We start from the raw sequence: 22872 nt of genomic DNA on the forward strand, positions 1-22872 counted from the left end.
AACTGGTTAGGGCTGGAAAGAAAAATTCTGAGCAAGTAGAGCAATGAAAAAAACCTGCTAAGATTTAGGTCTTAGAAAACATTCTTCGCAGACAGTAACAATGAAAGAACCTGCAAGATAAGAGCTGGGAAGATCGTTAGCACCTAGTTAGGGCTAAGGAAAGAAAGCTTCGAAAAAAGCTACATTCAGAGTATAAGACGCACCTGAATTTTCAGCCTCTTTTAGGGAGGAAAAAGGTGTGTCTTACACTCCAAAAATACGGTACTACCTGCTTAAGTGAACTTTTGCCTGAAGACTGCTTTCATCCTGATCTTAACATAATGAACTTGACTGATTAGGTCAAACATCAGTTAAGTCCATGTTATTTCCTACTGACACGGAACAGATGCTGTCGAAAGCCCCTAGGCATAGGGCAAAAGTCCAATGTATCTGTATCTATTACAGAAGCTGTGACTGGATTGATTGTAAAGTAGCAAAGCAAAAAACATGGATAGTGCAGAAGTCAGAATGTTATAAGATTAGGATAGAGGCTGGTTGCTAGCCTTAATTATCTTGCATAAATTCCATAAACAGCATTGCTAAATCAATCCAACCCCAGCATTGCTAAATCAATTCAACCCTGGCATTGCTAAATCAATCCAACCCTATGCCAGTAGAATAGCTGCTAAGTAAATCTATTCCTACCACATGGCTTGCCATCTAAATAACGTTATCTTGATTTCCGGTTTAGCTGGGCTTTTTCATCATCGCTGTTTCTTGCATATTTGCAGAAAGCTGTATTATATTTTAAACATAAAAACCTAATACATTTATTACTTTATTACCCCCCCACACACACACTTCAGAACACTGTTTTATGGAGGATCATTTTTGCACACTCCTCTTTGCCACTGGTTTGTATCTTCGACACAATTCTCTACCTAACCACTTCCTCACGTCCTTCCATTTCTTTACAGCTCAAGTGGAAAAAAAACCCGATGAATCCACAAACTACAAGCTCTCTTTTGCTATTTTCCAGTTTGAATGTTTTAAAAAAAGCCTTCACAAAAACCTTTCCATGCATGCTGTAGTTTATGCAAAGCCCAGGAAAATGACCATCTGTAACAACAACAAAAAAGCTATTTCAAACGAGAAAACAATTCCTCCTATGTCCTATCCATCCATTTACTGTCAGCCACATTTGGTAAGATATTTCTTCTCTGGTCAATTCAGAATTATAGTAACTTGCTGCTTCCTTTCTTCTCTGAACCATAGTCTCCATAAACCATTTTCTCTAAACTCTTTTTATCTAACCATTTCCATATAATCCAACATTGTACAACCTTATCTGTCTCTGGAACCTCAGAATGGCTTTGCTACAAGTCAGCTCTGTCCAACTGCTTGTTCTTCTACAATCCATTCAATCCACAGCTTTAAATATACAAATTACTTTGTCTCACTTCCTTGTGATCCTGTCCCTTGGTCGGTCCCCTTAGTTTCCTTCTTTCCACATATTCCCCCCACACTGGAAAGTATCTCTAGAACGTTTTTTATCTCACAAGTTCCTTTCTTGTCTCTTCCTTCATTTCCCCTTTCTCCAGGTTCCCTTTTCTTGCAAGTCAGCCAAATTTTCTCCTTAAGGTTCTCCATATTTCGTATGATTTCCTTGAGAAAGTTAACTTGGGGCCTCAGGCTTTGCTCCAGTGTTGCTCTCAGCCAGATTCAACATTTTCCCTTCACTCATAAATGGAGGATTAAATTGTTCTAAGTAAGAGCCTTGCTCTCTTGACTTCTGACGGATTTGTGAATGACTCTCTGGCACTGCAACCACTGAGTCAACCGATGTCACATGCAACTTGCACTAACCTCAAAATTTGATCCCTCTTATTTAGCGAACAGACCCCAAAACGGTAGCTGCAAAATAAGGAAACAGACCTGGTATGGCTTCAACAGAAGATGTCAGTTCTCTCTGAAGCGCACTTCAGCTTTTCTACTCATTTCCTGTCAGCGCAATGTATGACACCCGAGTTCCGTATTGCACCTCGTTCAACCAAATAACAACATTGACCCATCCTCCATCTAGTTTGATACATTAGAAGATTTTTACTTCACTTTTTTGTTTCTACCACAGTATGTTTGTGTGTGGGGGGAGGTTGTTTTTGTTTTGTTTTTGTCTAGTCATCAACTTGGGATTCACTAAAATTAAACAACACACACACAGAAAGAATTAGGACTGTATAGGCATGTCTTTGGGTCAGTCTCATGCTAAAGACCTCAATATGCATGTCTGGGATGAAACCCTTTTCAGTGCTGACTCATACACAAGTACTGTATACAAAACTGTGCTCCCCGGCCACCAAGACAGGACCACACAAATGGGAATGTGCACATGGATACACACAAACCATACATTACTTCCAGCAAATCCCATTCTTATTTCCATAATTTTCTTCAGCTTGATCTGCTTTGTTGCTCAATAGCGTTATGCACATTTTCCAAAACTGTCTCGGTATCAAAATAGCTAATGGGACTTTGGAAAAAGAACAGTGCAACAGGAGGGATAAGCAACATTTTCAAAGAAAGTTATCTGTCATCTAACAAGATTTTTTTAGTAAAAATGTTAATTCAAGTTTGAGTCACTTAAAAAGAAATTGGGCAAGGGTAAAAACCCATTTTAACAATTTAAAAAAACACACCCCGGGATATATAGTGATACCTCGTCTTACGAACTTAATTGGTTCCGGGATGAGGTTTGTAAGGTGAAAAGTTTGTAAGACGAAACAATGTTTCCCATAGGAATCAACGGAAAAGCGATTAATGCATGCAAGCCCAAAACTCACCCCTTTTGCCAGCTGAAGCGCCCATTTTTGTGCTGCTGGGATTCCCCTGAGGCTCCCCTCCATGGGAAACCCCACCTCCGGACCTCCGTGTTTTTGTGATGCTGCAGGGGAATCCCAGCAGGAGAATCCCAGCAGTGCAAAAACGGGTGCTTCGCTGGCAACAGAAGTCCGGAGGTGGGGTTTCCAGCGAGGGGAGCCTCAGCGAAATTGCAGCATCGCAAGGACACGGAAGTCCTCGAAACCCCACCTCCGGACTTCTGTGTTTTTGTGATGCTGCGATTTCGCTGAGGCTCCCCTCGCTGGGAAACCCCACCTCTGGACTTCCATTGCCAGCGAAGTGCCCGTTTTTGCACTGCTGGGATTCCCCTGCAGCATCGCAAAAACACAGAAGTCCAGAGGTGGTGTTTCCCTCAGGGAAATCCCAGCAGCGCAAAAACGGGCACTTCGCTGGCAACAGAAGTCCGGAGGCAGGGCATCCCAGTGGCGGCGGCTTGGGTTTGTAAGGTGAAAATAGTTTGGAAGAAGAGGCAAAAAAATCTTAAACGCTGAGTTTGTATCTTGAAAAGTTTGTATGACGAGGGGTTTGTAAGAGGAGGTATCACTGTATTTTATCTTCTGTTTCTATTCCCAAGTCATGCAAATATGACACAATGTCATTGAAGCTACCCAATATTTCTTTGAAGTACACCTCCACAGAATCATGTTATAAAATGTCTGGGACAAAATGGAGGAAAAACACAGAATAACAGGATTGGAAGGGACCTTACAAATCCCCTATGCAAGCAAGAGATCCTCTACCTCTCTTCTCTTCTTAAAAGCCTCTGGTGATGGAGCATCCACAACTTCTGAAGGCAAGCTAGTCCACTATCGCTCATGCTGTTGGAGAGCTGGTTGTGAAGGGAGTGTGAGACTCCAGCCACCTGCCTGGACACCGCTATTTGGGTTCTTTTACCTTTTGTGCATCCACAGAATGCTTTGCACATGTGCAGGGGATAAAAGAACCCAGATGACTTCCAGGCAGGTGGGCGGAGCCTCGTGCTCCCTTTGCGACTGGCTCTCTGATGACCGACAGGCACGAGCGAATCGGGAACATTTCACCCCTGTTCAAAACTCAGAAGAAATAAATTGTGAGCTGGACCAGGCTGCATGTGGACAGAAGTCTCACTTGGAAATTAAGTCTGAAAGAGAAGAACCCCAAAAGTCAGTCATTTTTACTGAAACAATTATTATATTTTCTGTAGAAATTCAAAATGATTTCTTTTGATCACCAGGGGAAAGCTGCTTACAGCAGAACTCTGCAGCATAAAAGAAGCTGAAGGGAAGTTGAAGAGTTCAGGAAGTTTCTTGATGTTTGTTCAGAGACACTGCCTCGTTGTCTTATGTTAGACTTAAAATTGATCTAATTTTTATAAAGTTGAATTAAAAATATGAGTGCCCATTGTTGACAATAACAGGGAATTCATTCAGTGACTGGTAAGAGTCTTAACTATTTGTGGCTTTTTTAAAAAAAATTTGAGCCTTTCACCTCCTTCATGAAATACTAATGACTGAAACTTGCTAGGTACAAAGGTGGAAAAGTTGCAGATTATTTATATCCCCTCTGTGTAAACCATTATTTTCATATTCTGTGATATTAGCAGAGAATACAACCATCATGGCATGGGACCAGATTACCTCCGGAACTGCCTGCTACCGCACGAATCCCAGCGACCGATAAGGTCCCACAGAATTGGCCTTCTCTGGGTCCTGTTGACTAAACAATGTCGTTTGGCGGGCCCCAGGGGAGGAGCCTTCTCTGTGGCGGCCCCGGCCCTCTGGAACCAACTCCCCCCGGAGATTAGAACTGCCCCCACCCTCCCTGTCTTTCGTAAACTACTCAAGACTCATTTATGCCGCCAGGCATGGGGGAGTTAAGATATTCCTTCCCCCTAGGCCATTACAAGTTATGCATGGTATGTTTGTGTGTATGTTTGGCTTTATTATAAGGGTTTTTAGTTGTTTTATTAATTGGATTTCTACATGCTGTTTTTATCATTGTTGTTAGCCACCCCTAGTCTGCGGAGAGGGGCGGCAAAGAAATCCAATAAATAAGAAATAATAAAAATAATCTACCATTTAGCAAAAGCGTCCCCAGACATTTAAAAATTAGCTTCCACTACATAATGGGGGAAACATCTATTGTGTACAATAATGAATTGGGAGATATTCCCTTATCAAATGGGATTGTTATTTTGACATAGCCCCTTAGGGACCAAAAAGTGGCAGAAGTGTTTCATTTTCCATTCTAGCTGTTTCATGATGACTATGATGGAACAAAAATAAATCTGCTTCAATTTCTAATAAAGTCTCCAGCTCTTGTTATGAGCTCTTCATGGAATTATTAGAGCTTCCTCTTCAGCAGGTCATCCAAATGATATATTCAGGATATGGAGTGGTGTATGGTTCTTTAAAGAGGCTAACAATAAACAGAACAAGAGACACATAGCCAAATAGTGCACATGCATTCACACACTTTCTTGGCTGCAGTCTATGCATTTAGAGCTAAATGTAAGCTTCCTATGACACATTGCCCAACTTTTCCTGACTGTCACACTAAGGATAGTGAGCCTATTCAAATCTGAACAAGCCATAATTGTTAAAGCTTATGAACACAATAAGGGTGAAAAGGGAAGAGTGGGTGGACCTACTTGGGCAGAAGGATTGATATGTGCTGCTATTCTTTGAGAAAAAGATGAGTTAGTGAAGATCATTGGACTCTGCCAAGTACTGCATAGCCTGTGTGTCTCCAGTCAAAGGATTCTGGAGACTCTAGGTCAGTGGTTCTCAGCCTGGGGGCCGGGACCCCTTTGGGGGTCAAATGGCTGTTTCACAGGGGTTGCCTAAGACCATGGGAAAAAACAAATTTCTATTCTGGCACCTTGGAAAATATTTTTACAATCCGACCAATCAGGCATTTACAGTGGGGGTGTCCCTTTGACCTTCCTGCTCTGTTGGGAAAATTGGTGCTAGACTTATGGTTGGGGGTCACCACAACAGGAGGAACTGTATTAAGGGGTCGCGGCATTAGAAAGGTTAAGAACCACTGCTCTAAGAGATAACAAGGAACAACTAGAAGACTTGTTTTTCCAACCAGATTGGTTATCCAAGTTACTATTAATTGATGAAATTATTTTATACATGAGGTTAATAGATTACATTAAGTCATGAATCAGTTTAACCACAGTTTGTTGAACAAGCCAAAATGGCTGGGTTCACATATTATAAGCCATCCATTTCCTGCCTAAGCAATTTCCAGACTGCCTGAACTTCAATTCCCAAAGTGATCAGTAATGGCCAATTGGAATTGAGGTTCATAGCTGTAGAGGGAATCCAACTTAAAGAAAGCTGTCCTAGACCTGCTTAATGACCAAGACATAAGTCGAGGAATACCTGTAACTAACAATCATAAAAGTGAAGACTTTTTGATCATAGAAAGTATGAAGTGCAATGAGATGATAATTATGTCACATCGGACTTATAGCCACTTCTGTAACTCCTGCTGATGTTTCCATTTGTTACTTATCACCAATCTAAACCATTTCAAATTAAGGAAGAATGGATGTTAGTACTGGGGACACAGTAAAGCATATTAAATACAGAATGATTCCCAGTTAATAAGATTATTTAATAATCTGCATCTATAGGCAATGCCTTGCAAAGCTTTAAATAGACTATTATAGCTTAAAAGGGCAGATTTCAAAGCAAAAGGACTTCTTCCAGACCTTAATCAGCTTTCATCTTACTTCTCTTTAAAGTGATGGATGACAAAGGCTAACAATTTTTCAATACCTAAGGGATACCTTTGGATGTCATTGAAAGAAAGAGGAAAATACTACTTTCAGCTCACTATAGCTAAGGAGTCACTTAAGGCTATTGGTCTCATGGGCTTCCCACTCATCACGTGGAATTGGACAATTCACCATGGCCAATTCATCCCAAGACTATTTGCTGTGGGGCAATTTAACAATTCAATTTAATTATTTAAAATATAAAAAAAATATTTTCATTTTTGTGGTTTACATTTCATTCTGCACCTCCTTTTGCATCCTTTCTTTAACAATTCTATTCCACTATTTCTTTAATATTAGTGTAAAGTTGTCCCATTATGAGTTGCCCATGGCAAATTGCCCGTAGTGAGTTGTCTGTGGTGAGATGGCGGCCCCAAATTGTCAGAGACCCAGGGTATTCAGGGGGGAAAGCATTTTGAAATTCTCTGATGTTCCCTGTAACTTGCGATCTAGTTAAGGCACGGTTGTAGATGACATCATGCCAAACGGCTAAGCCATGGAGAAATATCGGTAGCTGAGGAAGCAAGTTGTTGCCACAGTTATGCTCATTTTTGCTTGACTCTGCCAAGCAGCAAGATCCTTTTTTTAAACATTATTTTTCCCTGAGTTTTAAACATTTTAATACAGTTTGTTTTTTCTCCTTGATTTATTCCATTTTTTTTAATGAATTCCCTAATAATTCCCTGATATTTCCCAAACCTCCAATTTCCCAGATAATTCTGATTTCCCTGTTTTCCAGGCTTGCTGGACACCCTGTAGACCTCTCCCTCATGTGCCACCTGAAGCAGGCTGCTTCTCTATGGCGCAATGCAAAACCAATACCAAGAAAAATTAACACAGTGTCATATTTTTAAGCCCAGACCCTTCGGGTTTCTAAATGTTTTCATGTCCAGAGATGGCTGAGATTTGAATCAGCATGGCCAAAGAAGTCTTTTAAAATTATTAAATAAAACAATGTGGGCTCATCCTATTTTAATGAATTAAAGCAAAGGAAATTTGGACACACAGAGTGAAGTATTTGTAGCCATACTAGCCATCAGAAAGAGCTAAATATTTGGAGAAGAGAAGCAAGATTGCTCACTGGGGGAAAAAAGTTAAGATGGTGTTTACTTGGGACATCTGGTTCTGGTTGGACAGCGGAAATGTTATTCAGGAATTATTTTTGGAACATAAACTCAAGACCTGTCGTGTAGCACCTTAATGCTACACCTTTTTATCTAGCTCTTTTACAGCTAAGTAGAATGTCCCTACATAGAAAAGTCACACTTTCTGTGCAAAGAATTATCCAGGTATTCAAATTAATCAAAATATGAGAGCCATGGAGTTTTATATGTTTATATATTTGGGATCGGGGCAAAATGGAAGCGCCCTACTTGGGAATAGACATCATTGAAATAACTGAAATCTCCTTCAGCAAAACTCTTGAGCTGAAAAGAGAACCAGAACAAAGCTATTTACAGATACTGTGTTTCCATGAAAATAATGACTTATATTTTTTTGAACTCAAAAGCTTGACTGGGCATATTATGTCTTATTTTGGGGAAATTCTCAGCTTATGAGAATTGAGCCCAAAATTTCTGTTGCTAAGTGAGACAGTAAATGAGTTATATCCCATTTTATAGGCTTTCTTGCCACAGCTGTTAAGGGAATCAATGATTCTGTTAAGTTAGTAACACGGCTGTTAAGTGAAGCTGGCTCTCCCATTGATTTTGCTGCTCAGAAGCTGCAAAAGGGGATCACATGACCTGGGATGCTGCAACCGTCATAAATACTAGTCAGTTGCCAAGCATCTGAATTTTGATCATGTGACCACAGGGATGCTGCAACAGTCAACTGTGAAAAGCAGTCCCAAGTCAATTTTTTTCCAGTGCAGTTATAACTTTAAATGGTCAGTAAATGAATTATTGTAAGTCGAAAATCACCTGTATTTTATAGTGAAACTTTCTCCTAATTTGGGGAACTCTAGGTGTGTTCAAACTAGAATTCTGGAACCTGTAGGCCCTATACTTTAGAGGGATACCAATCTGGAATAAAACTTTAAAATATTTAAAAATAAAATAGAATAACACTGTCAATCTATTACTGCTCAGATATAAGACTCCTTACATACTCTGTTCAGGCAGGAGGAGGGTAGCGTGACACCTCCTGGGGAAAATACATTTTATTTGGAACATTTTCAACTTCGCTGGAGCCTTTTTGACAATCCCTGCCTTTTACTGCTGGAATTCTACACTATTGAAAGCCTTCTAATGTGAGGGGCTGAGAGATGTCTCAGGGCAAATGCAAAATTACTGAAAATAGAAAAAATATTTTCTCACTTTAATAAGAATACAAGAGTATTTCAGTTAGTTTAAAATCTCATCAATATGGTCTAATTGTGGGTTTAGTCATGAGCCTTCAAGAATGAGGAAAAACAACACATGCTTCTAGGAAAAAAATAATCTTTTCCCCCCTGGCTTATTTTTCAATTGTAGAGATTCCTTTGAGAATGACAGAAAAGTTATGGAAATCTGTTCTGATTCTATTTAAAGGACTACTGTTGCACAAGTGTTCACATGACAGAGTAAAAGACAACAAATGGGCTGAAAGGCTGCTGCAATTATTCACACAAAAAAGTCAAATGAACAGCATTTGGCTAAAAATTGAGATTGATTGAACCATTCCCCACCTCTTGAAGGGAATTGAGGGAATTGAAATTTTGGCACACTTGGAGGCCCCTACGAAGGGGAAGTCTGCACAACAGGAAGACAACACTCAGAATCAGGGCACAAAGGAAGGGATCTGTCCAAGCATCACAACTTCCAGCTGTGCATTATAATATTAAAAAAAAAATTAACCTGCTGAAATTCCAATGAAAAAGTAGCATGGCATTTGATTATGATGACAACAATGAATATTTAAATATGTAAGTATGAATGTTCCTAGTACTGTAGCATAAGTATGGGGCAAGTAGAGGCAGTAGGCCAAAATGCTTGCTCTATGCTTTTATTATCTGCAACAATCAATAGATTCTTATCTTTGTTTCCTTGGTTTCTGAGCTGCTGTCAATCGAAGTGTCTCCAATAATAACTAATATACATTTGTCAAAAATAAAGCATCCTCCTGGTAGGGTCTGAGCCCCACCACAGTAGGGGTAAAGGTAGTGGAAGGGGACCACCGGTGGATGCTGACACAACCTGCCATGCTTCGCCCTTAGTAATCTTTTGGGATCCAGTTACTGGGGATGCCCCCTTTGCAGCTGTGGCGCTGTCCACGAGTTGGCTAGCTGGAATGCAAGGAAGCACTGTAGGGGCTACGGTTGCCTCTCAGCTACCTCCAACTGTACAGAAGACTGCTCAGGCAGCAGTTCTGGTACCCGACAATACTCAGCAGAAGAATGCTGCTCTGAAGTCTCCTCAGCCCTGGCAAAATGTTTTTCCAATGCCTTTTGGCGCTTCCTAGCTGCCTTCAACTCTGCCTTAAGATTGGAGGTCGATGAGGTCGATGAGTGGAGCCTCTCCTTGGCTACCAAGCTGGCAGATCTCACCTGAGCTGGAGGTCTGGATGCTGGGGGAGTCCAAGACCCACTGTGATGGGAAGAGAGGCAGTCTCCTTTTCCATCTGAGTAGTAATTGGGAACAAAAAACAATTAGTAGCGCCTCCCCTCCCAAGGATCAGCCTGCTGCTGACTGGCCAGGTAACAAATACCCCCCCCCCCAGCAGGAGGGCAAAGCCTGAATCACAGAAGTTCAGGATTGAAAACACCATAAGCCACAGGGGAACCGGAAAGGCAGGCCTCAGGAGGTCACTGCTCCTGAGCTGATCAGACCACCAATCCGGTTACAGGATTATATCACATGGCTGAATGATTGATAGGTGACGCAAGACCTAGAGTTAGTGGATTCGCCTTCCTTCTGCCTCATGTGGAAAAATTGGTTGCATCTGACTCTCGCTGGGTTGGTAGGCTGGAAATGAGCCACTACTTTTGCTTGGAGAGTAGACCATGCAATTGTTTCAACAGACTCTGGAACTGCTAATGTCTGAGCTAAATCGTAGATATCTGAGCCACAGTAGTTCAAAAACAGGGGTCTCTTTCTGTCATCAAAGGCATCTTGCAGGTTGTTTGCCTGAAGGAAAATTCTGAATTTGGACATGTAGGTGTTCCAGGTCTCCTTTTCAGCATTAAGGAACTCGGGGTTTGAGCCATGGAGGACTGGATGTTGTCACTGGTGGCCAATGAGATGGTTCGCGTACCCTTGTCGTCAATGTTAGATTGGGTACACCAGGCTGGACACGTAATTAAATTAACTGAAACGGCAGCAAGTGATCTCTAACAGGCTAACATAAAAGCACTCTATATAACAGTTCAACAGCCGTTTTAAAACTGGCAGAAGTCGCTGTTATCCAATCAGTAGCTGGTATTCAAATGGTCGCTGTTGTCCAATCAGCGGCCAGCATTCAAATGGACACTGTTATCCAATCAGCAGCCAGTATGCAAATTTCCTCGGACAGAATATGAGCCAATGGAGATAGGAGTACAACTGTAAAAGGGGTCTCCATCTTCTGCAGAGATGGGATAAAGATTGCTCCTCAAGAAGCGGACACTGACTGGCCAACTCAACTGAGATCTCCAAACAGGAAGCACTGTGAGTGACTGTGGGTGAGCCTTGAACCAGATCCCAGACCTAGCTCCAAAGGCAGAGGCTGGCTGCTGTAACGAGGGGAAAAGAAACCTGCCAAATTCAAACAAAATGTGGGTGCAAGCACTCTGAATGCTGTTGCTGGGCAGATTTTAAAAAATCAAAATGGCAGCCACACTGACCTGAGTGAAAAACAAAATGGTGGCCGCAGCACCCACTGGAAAGGCAATTCGACCATTGGCAACAAAATGGCATTCACGCAAAAAAAAAAAACCAAAAAAACCAGGGGAGCAGGCAATTAAAAATGGCAAAACTCAACTTTGCCAGACAAGCAACTGTGAGCCAGAAACTGTGTTGGACTTCGGAGATAGCATGCGAAGGCTCTAAAGAGACGAAGCAGCCAGCGCTGCAGCCAAAGGTAAACATAGCACTTCCAAGGGCTCGAGAAGATGAAGTGGCCAGCCTGTACCAAGCAAAGCACTTTAAAGAGTATCCAACAGAGTAAGCGGGGCTCCAACCAGCAGCCTAATTCATCAGGAATTGGCCATCAACTTTCATCAGGACTAAGTTTAAAAAGGCCCTGCTCCTCATCATGATCTCTGCAGCTACCCTCAAGCAAATCTATAAAGCAACCTGCTGAGGCACCTAAAGGGCAGCACAAGACAGGCACTTACAGTGAAAGTCACAGAGGTCCTTAGGGAAACAAAAAAAATGTCGCTCCAGGAAAAAGCGAAATTAAAATTTAGGGAAAGTCCAGGATGGATTAGAGTCATTCTTTGTCAAGTGGACCAATTTTCAGAATCTTCCCCACTCGACCACCTTCAATTTATGGTCCACTTTACAAAGAATGACCCATTAAGAAAGAGCACAATTGAACAACCCAAAGCTCATAGGAGCTGAAGGAAAAGCATCCCTGAACAGAGGACTGAGTTGAATGACTGAGGACATCATCAAGGAGATGGATCCTCAGAAAATTCAATCCAGCCCATAGAGCTATGGGGCTAGAGTAACCTATCCTGGACTCTTCCTTTGATGTTAGGGGAAAAGGTTAGACCAAGGGTCCCCAAACTTGAGAAATTTAAGACTTGTGGACTTCAACTCCACAAGTCTTAAAGCTGCCAAGTTTGAAGACCTCTGAGTTAGAGAGACAACTCTCTATCAATCCAATATGTACTGTATCATGCTTAATAGAATTAAATGTTTGGATTTGTATGTCAACAAGACAAAAAGGTAAATCTGCAAGTTGTGCCCACTTCCCCTGGCAAGGAACTCATCTGTGACAGCTTCCTATTTTAGAAGCCAAAAAATTACAGTTTGTAGTCTCTTTTTTTTCTTATGGGAAAAGGCCGGCTGAATGTAGAGATGACCAAGCGAAGGAGGTATAATCACGCAGTCAGCAAACTTCTTTACAATTACAAGAAGAAAGAAGAAAGTCGGTCATATTATTTCACAAAGCTCATGGCAAGCACAAATCTATTTTTGAAAGCTTAGTCAGGCACATTTACAAAATGGCTCTCAAGAGTTGGTATGCCACAAAAATAATCTCCCCCCCCCCCCCCCAAAAAAAGAAAAAGAATGAGACTGCTTTGGGTCACATTTTCTAGATTTCCAGGAAGTTCTTCATCTTCCTGACTCACCCTTCTTTTCCTTTCTGAGCAACTGTGCACATTTTTTTGGGAAAGAGCTCTGATTGCAGCCATCCATTATTTTTATTTTCACAGAATACCTCTGGGACCGACTTGGGACCCAGGATCATTTATAAATAAAGATGAAGGCAGACGTTGATGCTTTGCAGGACACCAACTTTACATTTAGTTTTGACAATTGATTGTTTATGTTTGAAGTATTTTAAAGTCAAGTGGGAAGGAAGGTCTGGGAGGCATTAGAAGTGTCTGCAAAAGATTGATGCTTATGGGCACCATCTTGCCTACCCCAGCTCTTGGGAATCATTTCAAGTATCGGGCACAATTACATCCCCCCCCTCCCGGTGACTAAGAATTTGGTACCCGAGGGGTTTTCCAGACGAGTCACTTCTGCATAAAACTTCATCTGTGGTTCTTGTTTTTCCACCAACTATTTTTATTCCTCTTTGTGTTTAACTGACATTATTGTTTTCTTATTGATGAAGAAAGGCCATTCATTAAATATTCAGCAGACATATATCGCAATCTATCAGACTTTTTTTCCTTTCAGGATAAGCAACATTATTCAGAGCATATTAGAAATAAAAGTCAATGCTCTTCTGCTGGCAAAATTAGCTTTAAGAATACAATTGCATTTTCAGAAGGGGGGTATTGCTGAAGTGGCTGTGAATTGGATTCCTTGCGAAAGAGATCAAACGTTTTTAAAATAAGTGAATGTTCCTCTAGAAATGCAAGTTCATGTCTATCTATTTGTATAAATATAAATATAAATATAAATAATATAAATAAATATAAATATAAATATAAATATATCCATGTCATCCTAAAGAGAAACAGTTTTGAGGAAGTGACAAACTATAACTTAATGTTCCAAAACTCTGAGGCTTACCTCCTCTTAAACAAGCCATAACACCACAGACCAGACCATATCATACAATAGGTATTGTAGAAATCTTATATTGAATAAACCATAGTTTATTAAGTTCATACATTAACAAACTATTCTGGTTTAGCACAGCACCCAACTAATATAATTGTTCTCTCATTTTTAGAGCAAATAAAAACCAGTTCTAGGAGTTGAAGTCCACAAGTCTTAAAGTTGCCAAATTTGAACACCTCTGGGTTAGAGAGACAATTATCTATCAATCCAATATAAAGGCTGAACCCAAATTCTGAACAAATCAAATTAAATCAGAGGTGGAGAAGATCAGAATTTTTCCACGCTACACAAAACATATTATTTAGCAAGGATTTTGAGCCAGGATTTCAAAATACCAAAACGCTATAAGGAACTTAAATATTTGAATTCTTGCTAAATTTTATAATAAATGGTTATCTGGATTTTTACAATCTAGATTTGGTAACAATACATTTGAGCATCTAGTGGTTTAGATACCAAGCTAAAAATCAGAAGCCTCTGAGGTCTAGTTCCATCTTAAGCGTGAAAGATGGCTGTGTGATTTTGATCCTGTCCCTCGATCTCAGTCCAGCCTACAACACAGGGCTGTGTATTGGTATATTCAAAGCCTTGAGTTATTTATAAAAATAATAAAGACATGATAAAAAATTATCTGAAGAGTAATAATAGTAATTGGAATCACTTATCAACCTGGATCAAGAGTAGATAAAATACATGGACTTTGACAAATATAACTGACAGTCTTCAGAGAGGATTTATTTAGAGAGGATTTATTAATGTTATTTCCAAGACGTAGCCTGGATGAGTACCAGATGGTTGCCTGCCACTGGTTTCTGACCCATCTTCCATGCCAAGTGAATGAGACAAGTGGGCTTTGTGCAATGCACACATCTGTTAGAGTTATTCAGATGTACAAAACTCCCTACAGTCAGTCACTAGAGTACGTCTTTTTAATGTTTGCACCAGTGGCACTATATCTTCGTTAGATCTGATTTTCAAATTCATAGGAATAAATTGCTTCCTGTTCTCAGTAACTTGTTTATACTGCCTTTCAAGAGTTATTATAATGTTAGTTGACTTTTTAAATTACCCAACAACCTTGAACTGGGGAATAAGCCCTAATTTCTTCAGTGCAGGCAGACAGATTTAGGATTATAGGTCAGTGATGGCAAACCTTTTCGGCACCAAATGCCCAAGCCGAAATGCACATGCATGTGCATGCATGTGCGCATGCTGGAGCACCAGAAAACAGCTGGCTGGCGCATGTGTGCTGGTTTTTGGCTGTTTTCAAGCAGTTTTCCGATGCCTGCACGCTTGCAAAGACCAGCTGGCTGACGCGCATGTGCCTGCTGGAAACCAGAAGTGCAGCTGGCAACAGCACGCATGCCCACAGAGAAGGCTCTGCATGCCACCCCTGGCACACATGCCAGAGATTCACCGTCATGGTTATAGGTTGTTCCCAACTACAGGCTTCTTTGAACAATTGGTTAAAAATCAAGACCAAAAATGTACAAAAATGAACAAGTCCACAGTTGCTCAAAAGCAAACTAAATCCAAAGAACAATGACAAATAAACTGCCATGGAGCTTGATTTCCTAACACGCTTCAAAAATAATCATATTATTTAGCACGTATGCTTAGGACTTCTTACGTGGTTCCATCAGCAACGCTAGAGCCATTCCTTCCAAAGACAGACAGTGAAGGAGAGAGCATCTCTTCCCATGGAGACTATCTACTGATTTAAGGCCCTGATTTTCCTGAGTCTTTGATTGCAAAGTGGGCACACTTTTATAGGCTGAAGAGGCTCTTTCCTGCAGACTGTACAGGCAGAAGTAGGACCAGTGTGCTTATTCCTGTATCCCTGAATACTAGTAGCTCTCACGTTCCTGTTCATTCAGTTTCAAGATGGTTTCCCTTATTATTGTATTCTCAATGAATGTAAAGAACATCCCCACGGGTACATTATTATTATGAGCACGCGGCATTGTTACAATGCTAACACAAAGTCATAGTTTGGCTTCCCAATGTACTAGCTCTACTGTGGGACAAGCTCACATGCTTTCCAAGGTGCACCTGAGGAGGACGAGGCAGGGTCACACTAGAAAGACGAACAGCAGCATCCAAATCCCCCCTTCCCCTTCCTTCCACCAGAGCCACTTTGCAAATCAGCGTCACAGCCAGGAAGGAATGGAGTTGCCTGCACAAAGCAGCAGTTTGCCTCCCCAATGAAATAGTATCTATTTATCTACTCGCATTAAAACATGCTTTCAAACTGCTCGGTGAGCAGAAGCAGAGGCAAGTGATGGGGGCTCCCCCCCACTATAGTGTTGGGGCTCGAACCTGCTGGAGCAGAGACCATCTCCAGCGTCACTAAGCCACTGAGTCATTGCATCTCTTTAGATACGCTATTGACTGGTAATTTATTGGGGGTAGAAACAGCTTCCTCTTGAATAAACCCAAGAATTGACCACTCACTTCCCATTTACTGTGGGAACACAGAGGTGCTAATTGTCAGGCCCAAGCCATCGTTTTGCATTAGAGACTTTGGCCTGCCACAAGTAGAATAGTACTGTGGAAATTGGGGAGGGATGGTTGCATGAGAGGGAAAAATACTAGCCGCAATGAATTCTTTCCAGAAGATTCAAGGTCATTCTTTGTTCAGCACCAGGCGGAAATACAGTGGTACCTCATCTTACGAACGCCTCTTCTAACGAACTTTTCAAGATACGAACCCGGTGTTTAAGATTTTTTTGCCTCTTCTTCTGAACTATTTTCACCTTACGAACCCAAGCAGCTGCTGCTGGGATGAAGGGGTTTCTTTTTTTCCCCTTTTTTTGAAGAAAGAAAAGGGAGGGGCTGCTTGGAGTAGGAAACATTTTGCAGAGAACAACGTGCTTGCAAAGGCACTGAAACGGTGTCTTTTGAAGAAAGAAAAGGGAGGGGCGCCCCCCTTGCCTTTCTTCCTTCCCACTCACCCTTTAGCCTGGCCTTGCTTCTCCCATCCGCCCCCTTTAGCTGCTCCTCCCTGCCCTCTGTTCGCCTCCCTTCTAAAGTTTGGGATTTTCCTGAAGGATTTGCATGCATTATTTGCTTTTACATTGATTTCTATGGGAAACATTGTTTCATCTTATGAACTTTTCACCTTACGAACCTCCTCCTGGAACCAATTAAGTTCGTATCATGAGGTACCACTGTACATGGGAGGATCGTGGATGTTGAGGCAACCGGAGTGGTCCATGTGATGAACTTGTGGGTGTGGCAATGAGGGATGAATCTTAACCTGGGTGGAGAACTATAAGGCAAGTTAGTATCGGGATGACTACAGTTTGTAACCAACATGGCTCTGTTCATAAATTGGAACTTGGAAGAAGGTTTGGGCTTCGGATTTATTTCTTGGATGTTATTTGGAATGCTGACAGTAATATTTTTACCTGTATCAAACTCAAGCACCTTTATTGGCAACAGTAGGAAAGTGTTCACTATTGCTGGGATTTTATCTTATTTCCAGGTTTAGCCATGTGGTCTCCCATTTAAATAACAACAAGTCCAGGGTCTACACCAGTGGTTCCCAATGTGGGCCCCACAGGGGGGATTTGATTTTTAATGGGGGCAACTGGAGACTTGTTTAAACCAAGTTAATGGCCTTTTAGTCTTCCTCTGCATGTGTACAGTTCACTTTTTGAATAGTAAGAATTATATGTCATGGGGGGGGGGGCATTAGTAATTTAGAGATGCTTGGGTGGGAATGGCCAAAAAATGTTTGGGAACCATTGGTCTACACCAGTGATCGTGAACCTTTTTTTCCTCGGGTGCTGAAACAGCGTGGGGCGCTCTATTGCACATGCCCCAGTGCCCACACTCATAATTCAATACTTGGGGAGGGCAAAAACAGTTTCTCCTGCCCCCCCCGGAGGCTGGAAATGGCCTGTTTCCCAAATTCTGGTGGGTCCAGTAAGCTCATGTTTTGCCCTCTCCAGCCTCCAAAGGCTTCCCTGGAGCTAGAGGAGGGTAAAAATGCCCCATCCTCCTGGAAGCCAAAAATGCCCTCCATCTATGTGAGCTAAAAACCAGCTGGCCGGCACACACATGCACACTGGAGCTGAACTAGGGCAACAGCTTGCATGCCAGCAGATATGGCTCTGCGTGCCACCAGTGGTACCCGTGCCATAGGTTCGCCATCACTGGTCTACACAGTTCTGAAGCACTACTGGTAGTTCAGGTAAGATTTAAAACGAAAGACATAACACTCCTCCTAATACCTATTGTTGATTTAGTTGTTTTGCCCTTTCACATTAGTCTTGACTCTGCCATTTTCTGGACCCTATCATTTTCTTCGCAGGGTTTTTTGGAAGTGTTTTGCCACTGCCTGCTTCCTAGCGTTGAGAGAAAATGACTAGCCCAAGGTCACCCAGCTGGCCTTGTGCTGATGGCAAGTTTAGAATTTCTAGTTTCTAGCCTGATGCCTTAACCACTATATCAAACTGGCTCTTTCATGACACAGCTGATGAATAAATGAACATCCCATCCCATCCAACAAGTTTAATTACATGAAAGTCTCTTCTCCCCTGAAAACAAATCCAGAAGCCAATTCATTTTATTTAACTGAGGCACATCTAAGAGAAAGAATTCAAGTGAAGTTGTTTGTTCACTCTTGTCTGAAACGGAACGTTTCTGTTTAATCTATGAAAGAGGCAGTCATTGATGAAGTAATTTAAAGCCAAAGCGGATCACAAACACCATCGTTCCTCCTGTCAGACTTTATTTCTTCCCTTTTAAACATTCAGTCTTCCTAACCAGGGCAACTTCTAGTTTCCATTCACACTAACTTTTCAGCACTGTTCAAGTTTATATCCTCACAAATGTACAGAGGTTCCTATTAACTCATCACTGAACAAGCAACAAGATCCAGACACTCTTTTCAAAATTAAGCATTTTTTTGGGGGGGAGAGGCATCCTTCCCCCATCTCCACTCAGGGATCACAGAACAACTTCTTGGAGAGTTTTCTTGTCCCATGACCAACACAAAACAGGCCAGGAAAGTAGTATATCCAAGGATAATTAAGAGGCTGATTTCATGAACACAAGCAACATATTAAGCTTTCTCCAAAATCCTCAACAGATGTGCCGAGACTAAAACTTCCAAAAAGGATCCCAGGGAGCAGATTATAAGAATATTTGGACATGGCCAATGATGTCATTGTATTACCAGACATCAAAAGAGTTGGCTTTTGGAGAGTTTGGGGGAAATGAAAGGAATCATGGTTTTCCCACTTGCAATGTATAGCTGTGAAAGTTGGACCATAAGGAAGGCTGAACACCAAATAATTGAGGCCTTTGAACTATATGTACTGGAGAAGATTCTTGCGAGTTCCTTGGACTGCAAGGCAATCGAACTGGTCAGTCCTAGAGGAGATCAACCCTGACTGCTCTTTAGAAGACCAGATCCTGAAGATGAAACTCAAATACTTTGGCTGCCTAATGAGAAGGAAGGACTCACTGGAGAAGAGCCCAATGGTGGGAACGATTGAGGGCAAAAGAAGAAGGGGACGACAGAGAATGAGGTGGTTGGATGGAGTCACTGAGGCAATTGGCATTATATTAAATGGACTCTAGGGAATAGTAGAGGACAGGAAGGCCTAGAGGAACTTTGTCCATGGGGTCGCAATGGGTTGGACCCAACTTTGTGACTAACAACAACAAGAACAAAAGGAATCATATCTGTATCAGTCAAATGTAAAATATCCTTCTGTTATTTGAACTCCTCCAAATAGATAAATGCTCCAATTTGTGCAGCAACTAAACGTTTTAAAGGATGCAATGGTTAGCTTAAACCTCAGCAAGAGTTATACACTTTCCCCTTTCAATCCCTCCCAAACAAAACCCAAAGTTTTGGTGCCAGGGTGTTCCATGTCTAAGCAGCAAAACATGTTTCTGACAGCCAATTGAGCTTGTATCTTTGTGCTGTAGTCCAATACACTTTAGGGAAACCTGGTAGGGAAGATCATTGCTCTCCACCTATACTCCATCTTGCAAATATTAAACCACAGGGAAAGAAAAAAAAATTCAGGGAAAATATCAAGGCTTGTTCAATTCCAATGAAATAAGTTATCTGCATTTGAATCACAGGTTATATTCTCTTTAATAGGGCAGTGGGCCATTACACCATTAGCAACAACAGAACTTAAGAACATAGGCAGTGCCCTGATGGATTGGATCCCTGACCCATTTATTCCAAGCAGACTGTTTTCACAGTATAAACAAATGCACAAGGAAGCCAGTTCATTAGTCTCCCAGCAGCTGGCCTTCAGAGACAGCCATACTGCTATCAAGGCCAATAGTGACTTGGAGTAATTTGCATGTTATCATCAGCAAATAAACATGATCATAGATTCTTTCACAGCTGTTTCACTACTAGTTTATTCAACGGTAATACTGAGGGTATCATCCACAGTTCCATAACAATACCTTATAACATTCCGAAACTAAGAAACCTGAAGCAAAACTATTTCTGATTTTTTTTAAAAAAAAAAATCTATTTTTTTTTTAAAAAACCTGCACATTTCACAACTCTTGCAACCAAAAATAAATAAATTAAAGATCATCTCACAGGGAAAAAACAACACACGGCTTCCTAGCATAAGTGAATACATCTGCACAGCACATCTGTCCCAAATAACTTGGTTTTGCCTCCACTGTACTTAACTTTCATTCATCCAATATCAAGGGTTTTGTCAGCTTAGCTTTCAGACACATTCCATCTCTGTTTACAGTGTACTTACCAAACTGGCAAATTCAATCTGCCGCTTAGATATTTTTGCTTTGAACTCAAGTTAAAAGCTTAAAGCTGAAGTTTTAAATCTGCTAAAGTTACCCACCGCTGAGTCTAAATCTCATGACTTTTCCTTTGACAGGATGGAATATTTTAGCCCAACAAGTACAGTACTTAACATGCTTGGGAGTCTCCTTTGGCCTTAAACTCCTCCTCTAAAGTCTGTTGCTCCAAGGGCAGAAGCGGTGCTAGTATTTTTTCACTATAGGAACTGACTGGATTTTCAGGCTACGGTAAGCTATGTTCATTATGTTAGATTATGTCAGATTCTTTTGGCTCTTGGTCAAAATAAAAAAGCTAATTTGGTCTAGGAGCCAAGGTAGAAACCAAGAGACAGTGAATTCTAACTCTCTTTCTTTCTTTCTTTCTTTCTTTCTTTCTTTCTTTCCTTCCTTCCTTCCTTCCTCCCTCCCTTCTTTCCTTTCTTGATTGGATTTGTATGCCGCTCCTCTCCGTAGACTCGGGACGGCTAACAACAGTAATAAAAAACAGCATGTAACAATCCAATACTAAAACAACTAAAAACGCTTATTATAAAACCAAACATACAGACAGACAGACATACCATGCATAAAATTGTAAAGGCCTAGGGGGAAAGAGTATCTTAGTTCCCCCATGCCTTGTGGCAGAGGTCGGTTTTAAGAAGCTTACGAAAGGCAAGGAGTCTGCGGAGAGGGGCGCCATACAAATCTAAATAATAAATAAATAAATAAATAAAGGAGGGTGGGGGCAATTCTAATCTCTGGGGGGAGTTGGTTCCAGAAGGCTGGGGCCGCCACAGAGAAGGTCTTCCCCTGGGTCCCGCCAAACGACATTGTTTAGTTGACGGGACTCGGAGAAGGCCCACTCTGTGGGAACTAACTGGTCGCTGGGATTCGTGCAGCAGAATGTGGTCCCTGAGATAATCTGGACCGGTGCCATGAAGGCCAGCAGTGGTGACATTGAACCAGCCCCTCTCTCAGCCCACCTCACCTCACAGGGTGGTTGTTGCAGTGAAAATAGGAGGCAATACTATGGTGCAGATTTGCCTAATTCATAAATGCATTTACATTATGTAACGTATATACTTATACATGTATTTATAAATTGCTTATTTATAAAAATAATAAGAGTGAGATTAAAAAGAAATCTAAAGAAAACACCCCAATTATGTTGTGTTGACAAAATCAGAAAAGATAGATTCAGCGAAGAGGCAAAAAATAATAATCAGAAAAATGACATAGGGACTTGGTGTACTGTGTGAGCAGCCCTGGGAAAACTCATTTTAATGGGTTGCACACAAATTTGAAAAAATAAATCTTTAAAACTGTGACTATGGTTGGGTTTATGCACTAAATCATAACAGAGTTTACTAGATGTAAAACAGCCCCATGATTTGAAAAAAATGGATTATGCTCAGAGTACCAAGCAACTATGTCTTATTCAACAAACCATAGTTAAGCATCGTAACCGGATAACATATATAAACTCAACCATTTTAATGGGAGAAAATGCACCAGGATTCACAGTTTTTAATCATCTACAATATTGCTGAATATCTGAATATTGTTCTTGTTTAAAAATTACTTTTGGAGATTAAAGTTAAAATAACTTTAGTACAATTTTCCCCAGCCTGCAAAGTCAATCATCTCCAACAATCGCAACCTGAAAAATAGTGATTGGGCCCTATAGAATTTGGAATTTGAAGAAAAGTTCACCTAGGAAGAACAACTTGGTGAGAATTGTTTTGGTCAATGGGAATTCTCAAAGGGCAGCATATCCACTGGGCTCAGTAGAGTTATTCCCAAGAATGGGATTTAAAATTATAACCTCAAGTGCAAAGCAAAGAGTTGTACACTTTGAGATGCAAGGCATAGTAACTTCATCAACACCCAGATATGATCATTTCAGTTCATACATACTAAGATGACAATGTAGTCACCACTGAGATGACAAATTCTTAGGCTGGCATTACTCATCACATTGATCCATCATTTTTCAAGGCACGGTTGCTAAATCTAGCACTACTGAATAAATCACAAGATGGAAACAAAAACCAAACCAAACATTATGGCTGATATATTGTGTGAATTTTGTTCTCCAACAGAGGAGTTAGGGATTTTTTTCCAGTTCAGAATTGTGGATTATAGAATGCAGCCACAGCAAAAAAAATGGCTTTGATAAAGCAGTGACAACACAGGGCTGAGTTTGGTCTCTTCAAAATAATTTGCATTCTC

The 22872-nt window shown here is 41.1% G+C and overlaps 1 protein-coding gene across 3 annotated transcripts in view; it reads right to left on the reverse strand.

Moving 5' to 3' along the window:
- The window catches only part of WIPF1 (WAS/WASL interacting protein family member 1), an 85742-nt gene that overhangs the window by 58550 nt on the left and 4320 nt on the right, over window positions 1-22872 (reverse strand). The window contains exon 1 of one of the 3 annotated variants that reach the window (XM_070731779.1): window positions 1915-1950. The exons of the other annotated variants lie outside the window; for them this stretch is intronic. The gene's annotated coding sequence lies outside the window, so the exon portion shown is untranslated. Of the gene's footprint in view, window positions 1-1914; window positions 1951-22872 lie in introns of those variants that run through there. 3 annotated transcript variants of the gene reach the window in all.

Source organism: Erythrolamprus reginae, chromosome 1, assembly GCF_031021105.1.
Source record: "Erythrolamprus reginae isolate rEryReg1 chromosome 1, rEryReg1.hap1, whole genome shotgun sequence".
Lineage (NCBI taxonomy): Eukaryota > Metazoa > Chordata > Lepidosauria > Squamata > Dipsadidae > Erythrolamprus > Erythrolamprus reginae.